At 36.4% G+C, this 13,907-nt stretch overlaps 1 protein-coding gene across 1 annotated transcript in view; it reads left to right on the top strand.

The window, feature by feature from the left end:
• LOC129237132 (innexin inx2) overlaps positions 1-13,693 on the top strand; it is a 32,826-nt gene extending 19,133 nt beyond the window's left edge. Inside the window, exon 2 of the mRNA XM_054871609.1 lies at positions 11,901-13,693. The gene's annotated coding sequence lies outside the window, so the exon portion shown is untranslated. The remainder of the gene's footprint in view (positions 1-11,900) is intronic.
• Positions 13,694-13,907: the final 214 nt, after the last annotated feature.

Here is a 13,907-nt window from a genome sequence, read left to right as displayed (position 1 = left end):
AGCCCAGCCCGATGAATGAGCGAATGTGAAATTCATTGGTTTTTATGTTTGTTTGCTGGAATTCATATACGTATGTATGTGTGTATGTGTGTAAGTGTATGATTTCTTTTCGTGCTGATTGTATGTACATATGAATCACACGCGCTATGTGCAGATTAATATGTGATTAATAAGTGAACGCAGTGTTTGCTTGCCGGTACGTATGCATGTGTGTGTGTGTACGCGTGTGTGTTTGGCAAATGTTGCGCTTGCGTGCCTTTCATGAATTATCAGCAAATTTAGCTCAATGAGCAGCAGCTAAGCCAAGTGACATAAATATTGCGCATAACTGCCTACATACTTTTGTGTATAAATACATACAGACATACATACATACATGCATACATACATTGGTACATGCATGGCATGGAATGTTGTTTTGTTTGTTAAATATTTCTTAATTAGAATTGGCGTAGAACTTAACTAGAAGCATTCATTCATAGTTTTCATTTCATACATACATAAATACACTTGTGTTCATAATAAGAGCAGCGCGACGCATTGCACAGTTTTGATTATTTATTATTTTTTTTAATTTGTTTTATTTTACTTTATTTTTTATTTTTTTATTTTTTATTTTTTTTTTTTTAATTTTTTTTAATTTTTATTTTTTTTTTATAAAAAATATAAAACTTGAACGAGTTTTTTGTTTAAAACTTAAAAACAATATTCAAAATCGACATCCCAATTTAAAAAGCAAATTTTAAAAGTTTGGTTTTTTTTAATTAAAAAAAAAATAAAAAAAAATTACAAAAAAATATGAGAAAAATGTATAAAACTTAAAAGAATGTTTCGTTTAAGATTTTTCAGAAAATATTAAAAATCAAAAATCCCAACCAAAACCAAAAATTAAAACATATATGTAACAAATGTTTATAAAACTTTTTTTATTTTTGTTTTTTATTAAAATATGGTTTAAACACAGTGCACACAGTGATCCAGCCAATGACACATTGCTTATTTGACAATTTGCATGTTTTTTTTTTGTTTTGTTGGTGAGGTCTTTGTGCCACCTCACCAAAAACAAGCCGAAAGCCGAAAAGTGTGGGACTTGACTTTCGATTCGCCACTAAAAACCCATTCCAACTCCGTTTGCCTCCCACCGCGGGACAACCGTTAAGCATGACTTCGCGGGCCAATTCTTGCCTATTGCCAATTATTGAAAAATTGCGCCGTGTTGTTCACTTGACGGGAAGGCGAGCGGCCTATGAAGATCTGCGCTGTTGTTCAGCGCGACGCAGTTTGAAGATTACTATTTTTGCCATATTACATACAGCGGACCAATGCTCTTCTGACTCTAACATAATATGCACTAGATTATCAGCTAGTGCTTAATTCCTCCCTTTCGAACACAAATCGCGGACAGACAAACAAAACATGTTCTGCGTCTTCTGCAGCTGGTGCACAATGAGAACAGTACGGGTCGTCTTCGTGCTTAAACCTAAATAGATAGGATTTAAAACACCCATGTCCCGTCAGTGCTTGGGTCAGATATTAGTCTAACTGCCCATGTTTACGGTTGACCCATTTGGCTATTATGGGAATCAAACGGTACGTCCAGTGTCCGTTCTGGGACGAAGTCCATTTTTCGTGCCATGAACGCATGCTACGCTCTCTTGCTTCCTTGCGTATTGTCTGCCGTTCTGAAGTAGTTTTGTTTTTGTAAACTTCAGCATACTCTTTTGCCATTAAATTATTTCGGACTAGTCCTGCAATAACAATAATGACGTCCTCTGATATCGTGCGAAACGCGCAGCACACTGGGGGTACTCAATCGGTACACTGATTTCATACACTTAACATATGATTTGGAATTTGTGGCGTTCGCCCACGCTGGGGCTGCATACAACAAAATCGATGAGACCACGGTGTTAAGTAGTCTCCTGCAGTTTTGCCAAGGTCCTCTAGTATTCATCATTATGCGCGTTAGCGCTGTTACTGCCTTTGCCGCTTTGCTGCTCGCGCATGATAGGTGTTTTCTGAAGTTCAGCCTATGGACAGTTATTACGCTCAGGTATTTAATAAATGGCTTCGATTCTATAGTATTATCGCCCACCATTATATTGGCCGTCTCCACCTTATTCCTGCTGTTAATGAGCACTGCTTCCGTCTTATGATTCGCAAGAGTTAGACCGTTCTTCCGCAGCCATTCTTTTACCATGCGGACTGCCTGGTTGCAATTGTATGTGAAGTGACTTGTATGTGTTGGGGTAAAATTACCTAAGAATATTATACGAAATTTCCATTAAATTTTTGGAAAATGAAATAAAAAAATACGTTTGATAAAAACTCACGTACTGTTACGCAGCTATTTTATAAAGTCTTTTATTTATAGTATTGTTGTTTGTTTTGCTTTTGCTTCGAATATTCTGTTTCTAGATTAGATTTGTGGGGGGTTGGACAAGTTCAAGCACTCAGTCGGGAAGACCATTGTACTACACCCGATTACAGTGGAAGGAATAGAGAGACAGGATAGATACCATATTGATGGTAAGACGCCACTCTATCGCGAATCTTTTCGCTTCATTGATGATCCATAAAAGGTCCAGAAGCGGAAGATTATAAACTTTATCCATACTCAGTAAATCGCATCCCAATAACCGAAGTCTGATTCTAGAAAACGCTGGATAGCTCCAGAGCAAATGCTCTGCAGTGTCCTCATTCTCACGACAGGATAGGCATGTTGGGTCGCCAAAGATTACCAGGGTAGCAGACAACAGACATTGTGACCTTTGATTACACCCACCTGGACTCTTAGGTGCTTTCTGCTGAGTTTTAGGGAAAAAAGGACGCTATTTTCCTGTTTAGTTCTTTCACAAAGCACTTAGTTACTCTGCACGAGTTCAACCCAGGCCAACGTCCTCTATGGGTCGTCAACCCATAGTTGAACCGATGCAGAATTGACACATAGAAACGGTTTAGGGCCTATTGGTATGCTTGCAGAGCCTTCATTAACCGGTTTATCAGCCAATTTGTTCCTTGTAATATCACAATGTCCGGGCACCCAAATAAGACAAACTTTTTTGTGTTTTGCGACACTGTTCAGGCTTGTCTTACATTCACCGAGTAATTTCGAAGAGCACCTCCCTACAACAACATTCAAGATGGCATGGACTTCCGTAAGGAATACCGTAGCCATCTTCCTGTAGCGTAGGAGCACTTAGTGCCTTCGTCTAAGTACCATTCATTTGGATCCGTCGGTGAATAAAGTGTGCTGAAATCCTATTAATAGGTTCTCTAAACTTAACCATTGATCTCTATCTGGGATCAGAAGGTCATAGCTAAGGTAAGGCATCCGATTCTCCGCTGGCATCGAGAACAGTGTTTACCGCTTCGACGGTATATCTGACAGTGGCCAGTGCTTCCTTAATTTCCCCAGACTCCGTTTAACTTGAGCCTGTACGTTTTAGTTGTTGTAGCAGTAAGAGAAGCCCGGCCAGTGTAGAGTATATCACCGGTCGTCTTCGTCAGGCTCAACTAAAGGTAGGCCCAGGAAACACGTTACCGGAATAACTCGGGTTCTTCCTGACCAAGGGCTGCCGCCCTAGTTTACTGTCTAGTGAACAGTCAGCCTGTACGTCGTCTTCTTCGCTTCCTTTCGGATTTGAAAATCTAGAGGTTGCAAGTTCAGAATGGCATTAAGGGCATCCCCTGATGTCGTACTCATTAGCAATTGTGATGCTCAAGCACACACATCTCTGGTTAGGGGTTTTACTGTGGAAATAAAGTAGGAGCCTTCCACCACACTACAGAGGTCTTTGTAATAATGGCTCTAATCAGAGTGAAGTATCGCCTATCTTAAACCCCATGTTTTGCCAGAGGATGCCTTACACTGCCAGAAGGCGTTCAGTGTTCGGGAGACCTTCTGTTCGACGTGCCTCTTTCTGCTCCTAAAAAATTACCTTCCTACATCTATGGCATTTGTGACATTGTTGCTTTTTTCCAATAGTAGAGTACATACATTTTTTCTTACTGGTCATTGTGCTTCCGTTAATTTCTAAAAATCATTTAAGTACAATTCGGCTGGGGTGGGCATTGAGACACCCTGTACACCTCATGGCGCCAAAGCTGTGCTAAACCATCTTGGTTCAAATGTCTGTTAAAATTCTTTCCAATTTTTTGGCTGAACGTAGCAGTATAAACCTATAAAAGACGTGAAAATTATTCCTCACTGAAATGGTGCTAAGCTGGTTTTCATTGGAATAATGGGGGTTGACATAACTGAAGTTATTTCGTTTAATATTATATATAAATATGCTTCTCGATTTTTTTTTTAACTTTCATTAAAAAGTGTAAAGGATTGATGAATACTTGTTTCTTTTTAATGTTAGGAAAATTTCAAATTTTTAGTTATATGGTGTGTATTATGAATTATATTATTATAAAAAAAAATTAAAAAAAAAATTATAAAAAAATTATAAAAAAAATAAATAGTCAAAACTTTCCAATATATCGCGCTGCCATTATTGTGAACACAGGTGTACATTCATACGTACATATATATGTAGATACATGCAAATATGTTTAATGTGAATGTGAATGTGTATGTGTATGTATATGTGTATTTGTAGACGGTCAGCTTGTTCTGTTTAATGAATGAAATGCAAAAGTCATTAAATGATGTGAAAAAATTATCAGCGGAAGGCCCAGAAAGCATCCGAATACACTCCCTCATACAGATAAATTTAAAGCGAAAATGCATCATATTCCCGCGAATTCAAAAATCAAAGCGGATGATGAACAAAAGCGCAAGTGACAAAAGTGCCACACCAGGCTGCTACTCGCCAGCGATCGTCTCCGTTTTTAATTTAATCAATTAAACGTTAATTATACGACGTGTCTGCCTGCCGTGGCGGTTGGACGAGTAGGCAAATTTACGTACAAACACACATGAATACATACGTACATACCTACTTATATGTGTATATGGTATACAAGCACCAGGTGGAAGTCACATATGCTTGTATGGCTTGTTAGTATGTAAGCAATTTGAAGCAATTCACAGTTAGTAGTGATTATGGGCAATAATTACAGTGGGGAATACTTAAATATCAATATTACTAACTGGAGCAATAATTGTTTTATATGTATGTGTGTGTGTATGTGTGTATATGTAACTATAGTCAAATAGTGCTTGACTAGAGCGTGTGCCAATTATTAGTCTAACTATGCTAGACTCAGCAGGAACATTAGGGTGTGTCTACATAGACATGTTTTATTGTGCGGCCGTTAGAAAATCTGGAGTTTGATGGTTGCAAATATAAAAAGTGACCAATTAAGAGGTATCGGATTTTTAATTGAAATAAAGTAACGAAAATTCAAATTGTTTGGACAATCTTTATAATTTTTGTGTAGATCCATTCTTGACATGTATTTTTTAAAGATTATCACTTTCAAATGTTGGCCCCAACTGCCATTTAATTTGGTCATTCCCAAACAACAATTTTGCATGACTTGCTGAAGGACTTCGGTCGGTGTCTCGTGATTAACTCTGGTAATTGTGGCTTCCAAAGCCTCAATCGAAGCTGGTTTATTCACAACGCATTTAGATTTTACCTACTCTCACAAATAAAAGTCCAAAGGTGTGCCATCACACGATCTTGGTGGCCAATCCACTGGTACGAGACGAGAGATAAATTTCTAACCGAACCTACGTGGCCGTAAATCCATTCTTTCACTAGCTGTATGGCAAGTAGCACCGTTCGCCGTCTTATTGGAACCAAGTGTTGAAGTATTGTAGAGAGCACAGGCTTCAATTTTCGGCATCAAAAAGTCGTTTACCATGCCGCGATAGCACTCTAACATTGGCGCCAGCCTCGTCTTTGAAGAAATATGGGACGATGATTCCTACAGCCCTTAAACCGCACCAAACGGTTGTTTTCAATGAGTGTAAGGGTTGTTCTTAAATCGGTTCAGGTTGCTGTTCAGCCCAAATACAGCAATCTTCCTTTTATGAGATAGCCGTTGGTCCAAAAATGGGCCTCATCGCTGAACTTTTGACAGAGCGTCGAATTCCGTGATACAATTTTTACGATTTGTAAACATTTTTGAGGCGTAAGTCTTTCCATGATGAAATGTCAATGAATTTTGAGTGCATAAAGGCCTTAGCTTAACCCGTAAAACCATTACCATTACCATTATGGGTGTAAAAGTGTTATATACCCCCTTCTGATCTAGACGCCTTAATTTTAGGTATTTTTAAAACTAAGATAAAAAAAAATTAAAACCAGTTTTACTATCCGTTTTTTTTTTTTGGTTTGCATTAATTTTGGAAAAGTATAAAAAAAAAATTAATAAAAAATAAAAAAATCGTGGAATTACAAGCCGGCGGAGTGGGGGCTACATAAAAAACGGTGCTCCATGGTTGACATGATTCCAACCCTTGTAGTGATCTAAAATAAGCAAATTAAAAAAATTCTTCATTAGTTAGGATGTCGCTATCGGATATCGTCAAATCAAAGAAAAAAAATTCACAAAATGGCGTCAACTTAAAAAAAAAAATGTTTTTACCCTCTGTTTTACCTTTTCAAATTTTTTAAAAATACTCCAAACTTAAATTTTTCAAAATCCGAGGCAGGCGCGATAGACAGATGTATAATAAAAAGTTCTTATCAAACAAACCCCAAAGCGATTGGTCAAGTAGAACTTGAGATATCATGACGACCATCTCAAAAAAAAGTACAATAGTTTTGAGAAAATCGCGTTTGAAGTTTGAGCAACAATTCCAATATAGTAACTTAGATCATAATACAGGGTGGGCCATGTAAAATTTGCTTTTTGAATCGGCTATAAAAAAAAACTGATCAATATTTTTTCCAACTCTTTTTTTATTTTGAAGATTGAACATTTCCATTTATGAATGAAAAATAATATCGTTCAAATGACTGCCACGACTGGCTTTACAGTAGGCCATTCGATCAACCCAATTTTTAGGCACATTTTCGATTGTTTGGGCTCCAATTTCATGAATGGCAACTTCGATTTCGTGTTTTAAAGCATCAATCGTCTCTGGATGGTTCGCATAGCATTTGTCCTTAACGGCTCCCCACAAAAAATAGTCCAACGGGCTTAAATCACAGCTCCGAGGCGGCCAATTGATATCGGAATTCAAAAACGGTAACCAAAAGTTCGAGTGTAACTTTGGCAGTGTGACAAGTTGCACCGTCCTGTTGAAACCAAATGTCGTCCATGTCATCCTCTTCAATTTTTGGAAACAATTCGTTGAGCATGTCACGGTAACGCTCGCCATTTACTGTAACCGCGGCTCGTCGCTCATTTTCGAAAAAAAGACCCGATGATGCCGCCAGACCAAAAACCGCACCAAACAGTGACTCGTTGTGGATGCATTTGCTTCTCTACAGTAACATGTCGATTTTCTGAGCTCCAAATCCGACAATTTTGCTTATTGACGTAGCCACCGATGTGAAAATCAGAAAAGAAGAAGAAGACTCACCTCTTTGGAAATAGGTTTTCAATATTTCCCAATTTTGTTCAAGCGTATAGCGTCCCATTTCGTAAATGTCAAACGTTTAAGTAAATTATGAACACATTTGACATGTCATTTGTGTTACCATTCTCAAAAAAAATAGGTGGTTCAAAAAGCAAACGCTATATGGCCCACCCTGTATAAAATAAATGAAGGTTCTGTGGGATACAAAAGATTTTCTGAAAAGAACGAGTCCTCAAGTTGTCCGGTAACATTTACCGTACATTGTGCGATTCGCGCCACTCGGCCGGCTTAGACGCCACGTCACAAAATCCGTTGTATCTACGAAAATAATTCGAATTTTGAAAAATCTGTTGAAGGGCATATTTTTGAAGGTCTAAAGTTTGAAAATACGCAAACAAACAAAAATCGATTTTTCCAAATTTCTAGACCAGAATGCCCCCTTAACAATGTTTACTACAATTTCATTCTGACACTAACTGCTTTTTGTGCGATTTTCTCTCATCCGGTTAACGATGTGTGTTTTTTTTTAATAATTAATTCTTCTCGAATCGTTTTGCAAATAATTGACATAAACCAGTCACAACCAACGAACGACTAATTTAAATATAAGAATTCAAAAGCAATAAATTGTCAACTTTGCAAAACCAAAAAAAAAAAAAAAACGGTAAAAGACAAGATATGGAAATAGTTACACTGTGCTTGAAAAAGTAGTTGTTTTTTGCGTTTTTGCGCCATTTGCATGATTCCATCGCATTTCTGCTATATCTTCTATTGACTAAAATGTTTACGAAAGCATAGATTTTCGATCGATTTCCATAAATTTAATATAAAATCAAGAAATATATTTGATATGATGAAATGGAGTCCCATGATGAGATCAAATATTCATTTAAAGGCAGCAACTCATGGCAAAACTCTTTCTTATTTGAGCCAATCTAGACAAATTAATTATCCCAAATACTCTATTAAATATATTTGAGGGAAGTGTGCGCTGCGTGTCGCTTTCTTACTCGATCAAAGTGTTATTAATGAATGGTGACGCAATTGATGTTGTTGTTTTTTCTCGTTTTCTTAATAGCAAACAAAAATGTCAAATGCTAATATTTGAATATTTAATTAATATATTTAAACTCAAATATCGCCTATTTGTGGCTGTTGCGGGGGTAATAGTGCCACATAAAGCGGAATATTTTTTTAAATTCTCGCCGCTCAAAAACAGTTGAGTACCAACATACATATGTACATAAATAAATAGTTTTTCTGATTCAATAGCAATTTGAACATTTGTTTAAAGAGAAGCGATAACAAAGACATCATAATTTGTCACGACAGTCGGTTTCACGTAACCGGAACGACCCGGATTTATATCCGGTCAAGGACTGTCACTTCAGCAACATTACCCGTATATGTACGGGGAATGTTTATGCTACTACAACAACAACATCATCAAAATTTGATGTCTGCCTATTCTGGAGATATTTCGATCACTAACAAAGGAGTAAGGAGGTGTGCGATATTTTAACGAGTTTCCATATAAAAAATTGTCGAACTTACAAGGTGGCGCAAAAGAAACCTTGCGATGTTTTTTTGCTGTAATTAAAAAAAAAAATGAAAAACTTTGATTCTTCTTGTGGATTATTTTTATTTGCTCTTTTAATTGTTTTTACATCAAGTCGAGAATATGATGTCATGTAAACGGTCGCCGCGACAGTTGATTGCCATTTGAGCCCTTTTCATGGCATTTTCCATCAATTTGACCAAAACTTCCGGCGATAGGTCCTCACATTCTTGACGGATATTGTCTTTAAGAGCTGCAAGAGTCTGTGGCTTGTTGACATAAACCCGCGACTTCAAAAAGCCCCACAAAAAGAAGTCTGGAGCGGTCAAATCAGGCGATTTTGTTGACCAGTGCAAATCGCCAAAACGGGAGATTAGGCGCCCGGGAAATGCATCCTTCAGCATATCGGTTGTGGCACGTGCAGTGTGTGCCGTTGTACCATCCTGTTGGAACCACATGTTTTCCAATGCCAATTCATCAAGTTGCGGCAAAAAGAACTCGTTGATCATTGCTCTGTAGCGCTCAGCATTCACAGTAACCGTTTGGCCCGCGACGTCTTCGAAGAAAAAAGGTTCGATGACTCCTCCAGCGAAAACAGCACACCATACAGTGACTTTGAGCGGGTGTAGTGGCTCTTCGTGGGTTACACGCGGATTTTCAGTGCACCAGAAGCGTAAATTTTGCTTATTTACGTACCCGCTAAGATGGAAATGGGCCTCATCACTCACGATTATTTTTGATGAAAAATCATCTTCCTCTTGGTGGTGATTAAGGATGGCTTGAGCGTATGTTAGACGCAATTGGCAGTCAGCAGCTAACAGCTGATGCACTGTCTGGACTTTGTACGGAAACATCTTCAAATCTTGTACCAAAATTCGCTGTAAAGACCGTCGGCTGATACGCATTTGCGTGGCACGTCGTCTGGTCGATGTCGACGGCGCTTCCATGACATCCTCGGCTACAGCAGCAATATTCTCTGCAGAACGGCTACTCCGGGGTCTGCCACGCCTGGCAGCATCTCGTGTTGTGCCAGTCTCTTCGAGGCGAGCGCCTAGGCGTTGGACGGCGAGGAAATCTGCGACGAAATTCACGTTGTGCCAAAGTCACCGACCGATTATTGGTCAAATAAATAGTCAGCAATATTCCGCGCTCTGGAGCAGTGTAGCGTAACATTGTTTATTAACGTGTATTTCGCATGTGTCAAAACAGAACTGACATTATGGGCCAATCGCAAAATTTATAGCATTTTCTGATAGGAGGATTACTTTAGCGCCACCTGTTACTTTGAGTGTAAGAAAATGCGCGGCACTCTGAGCAAAAAAAATTGTCAAAAATCAAGAGTTTTTCATAGCCACTTGCAACTTACACTTTATTACACAAAACTTTAATTGTCTATAAAACTGCATAGCAAAAATTATTCTAAAAAACTGACTACAAATTTGAAATTTTGTAGAAAATTATAAAAATTTTGCAGAAAGTATGAAAAATCGATGTATATGGTTTTTGTTGTATAACGAATTAAACTTTTATTAAAAAACATTAATAGAGTCTAAATATATATATATACATATGGGTGTATATATAATTGGCGCGTACACCCTTTCTCGGTGTTTGGCCGAGCTCCTCCTCCTATTTGTGGTGTGCGTCTTGATGTTGTTCTACAAATGGAGTGACCGACCTAAAGTTTCAAGCCGACTCCGAACGGCAGATATTTTTTATGAGGAGCTTTTCCATGGCAGAAATACATTCGGAGGTTTGCCATTGCCCGCCGAGGGCCGACCGCTATTATTATAGAAAAAATTTTTTCTTAATTTTTGATCTTTCACCGAGATTCGAACCGACCTTTACCCAATAACCTAATTATTTAATATTTAATAATTTTAATTTTGTCAATATTTGGGTCTTCCATAAGGTGTAAGTGTTTTCCATAGAACTGTTTCTGTGCTCACGCAGGTCTCTTTTCTTCAACTGTTGTTTAGGTGATTGTAATTTCAGTGTTTTGTAGATCGGATATGTGGGTGTAGAGAAATTGTCTTAATTTTGAGATTTTGTTATTGTAAAAGCTTTGGATGTCAATGAATTATCTTTCTCCTTCTAGTCTTGGTATTTTAGGTCTTTGCGTGCATGAGTTGGGGTGAAGTTTTCTATAATTGGTGAGCTGCTCTCTTGTTGTTCTTTCCAGGTTGTCAATATCAGTTTTTGTTCAGTTTATTATTCCAAAGGAGTGTGTGATCATTGGTATGGCATAGGTGTTGCTTGCTTTATAGAGATTCTTGAAATTTAGTTGTGTCTGAAGTATCTGGTCAAGGCATTTTTTGTATTGCAGTGAAAGTTGGTTTTTAATAGCGGTGTTGATGACGGCAGTGTGAGGCGAAGTTAAAATCTTTTTCCTAAGCTCCTAAGCAGTAAGTAAAGCTGCGTTTGTTAATCGAAAGCTGAAAACTTTGTTGAGCTCAATGAATTTCTCAATGAATTTACAATTCAATATCAAAATTAATAGACATTTTTTATCTTACACTTTTGTTTGGCGGCGCCCATGCGCTTTCGTCAACGGCGAAATAGAAAGGAACTAAATTTGCTACTATTTGACAGGTGCTTATTGATGAATGAGAGAAAAACGGAGAGATAAGAAAATGCGAAATGGGTTGCCAAAGTGACCTTTCGCAACAAGAGGAATGGTCTATTTTTGTACTTTGTTTGAGACCAAGATATTTGTACGTTTCATGTTCTTCCATTACATTATTATTATTAGTATTACATTATTAAGAAAACAAACACTATTTTTCAAAGCATCCTTCATATGTAACTGTTCAATTCCGTAGCTAATTGCAATTTACCTTCTTCTCATTACAGCCACTTTTCTCTTGCGAATCGCAACGTCAGTGCCACTGAATACTAAACTAAGATGTTTCAGCATCCTCCAGCACTTATACATACATACAAACATACATGAATGCCACATACAAACTACATACATATCTACAACAACAAGAAAAAAAGAAGAAAAAAACAACAACAACAAACGATACACAAATATACAAGCGCACACTTAAAATAATAAATAGCCTATACAGACACACAAACAATTTCGAGTTTTTTGTATACACACAAGCACAATGAGATTCCTGGACCGCAAACCAGACAAAAATTGGCGTGTCACAGAAATCTGCGAATTTTTTTTTCGCCTTATGATATATGTATGTATATATATGTAGGTGTATAATTGGCGCTTAGAGCCTTCTCCTATTTGTGGTGTGCCTAATGATGTTTTGCACAAGTGGAGCGGCTAACAGTTTTATGTCCCCTCCGAATAACAGTTCATTCTGTTTGTGAGGATTTCTCTCACTCTCAAATACTCTCAACAGCTTGCCATTGTCTGCTGAGAGAGGACCGCTATTGGCAAACACTTGTTGTCTTATTTGAGTAATATGCATTTTAAGTGCTATGCACGAAGTGAAGACGAAACGGATTTTGTGACACGCCAATTCTTGTTTAAATTTTGTGAAATTGCGAATTTCTGATATTTGTCTTTTTGTATACAAATAAATATTTTAAGCAATAAGAAGTAATTATATAATTTTAATTCTATACAAAAGCAAAAAAAAAAAGACGAAACAGCAAAGTCTACAAAATATCGACTATGAATATGTAACAACAACACTCCATTCAAATTGCCTACAAATCGAAAAATTGTAAAGTTAACATTCTAAAGTAAAAGAGACAAATCATACAAATAGTTCAAGCATTTTTACAATGAAAAAATTTTATCAAAAAAAGAAAAGATTTTTACACAAAAAAACAAAATAATAATAATAATAAATAGAAATTAATTATAGGAGTAAAAGGAAAAGAATCTTATGAATCTGTTAGTTTTTTGCTAATGAAGATAAAAACCGGAAAATAAATACAAAAGTGATGACAAAATGTATTTTTGTAAAAATGTAGAAACAACAATACATACATAGGTAAAAACACATACATATGTATACTGTTTGTGAGAGAAAGCCACACATATTTTCATATACACACAAACACTTAAATCAAACAGACAACAAACAAACAAACAAACGAGAAGTTGAAAGCACTATCATAAATGAGAATTCAATTTTTTTATACAAATATTTAATAAGAGTTGTGATCATTGTTTAAGAAATTTATGAATTTAATTGATACTGCTAGCAATTTATGGGTGCATGCAAAAATGCATGTCAGACGGGCGCACAGGCGGGAAGAATGTTGATGAGGGGAAGTTCAAGTATAGAGCGTAAACTTTAAAGACATTGAGAGAGGATAGTGAAAAATAAACAATAATAATAATAACAACAATAAATCTAAACAAGCAGCGCCAATAACGGTTAAATAGCGCAAATAACGTTTAAACACACTTTGACAGAGAAACGAATACTGCTTCTACAAAAACAAAAATACTGCTTATGCAAAAGTGCGTATACTACACGAAAATTATACTTTTAATTTAATTTAATGCATTTTTTGTTTTGAAAAAAAAAAAAAACATTTTTTTTGCTCGTAAATGTAAGCGATTTCATTTAGCATACCTTTTTTGATAATTTAATAATAAAAAATTAGTTACATATTTAATTTTAGCACAATTTTTTGATTTTTTTTTTTTCAATGCAAAAAAACAATTCGGTACTAGAATGTTAATACGAAACGAGGAATTCGACTAATTTTTTTATAGAAATTTACAATGTATTCTTTACTGTATACTATGTAAGCACAAGTTTTTTCGCTATAGTTTATAAGCGCTTTTTAAATATTATATTTACTATAATTAAATTTTTATTTTACTTTTCTAGTTATAATTTTAATTATTTGACATACAAATAAATATATAAAAAT

The sequence above is a fragment of the Anastrepha obliqua genome, chromosome 2 (assembly GCF_027943255.1).
Source record: "Anastrepha obliqua isolate idAnaObli1 chromosome 2, idAnaObli1_1.0, whole genome shotgun sequence".
NCBI lineage: Eukaryota > Metazoa > Arthropoda > Insecta > Diptera > Tephritidae > Anastrepha > Anastrepha obliqua.
Note: the sequence above shows the minus strand (reverse complement) of the source record. Positions and strands in the feature narration are given on the sequence as shown.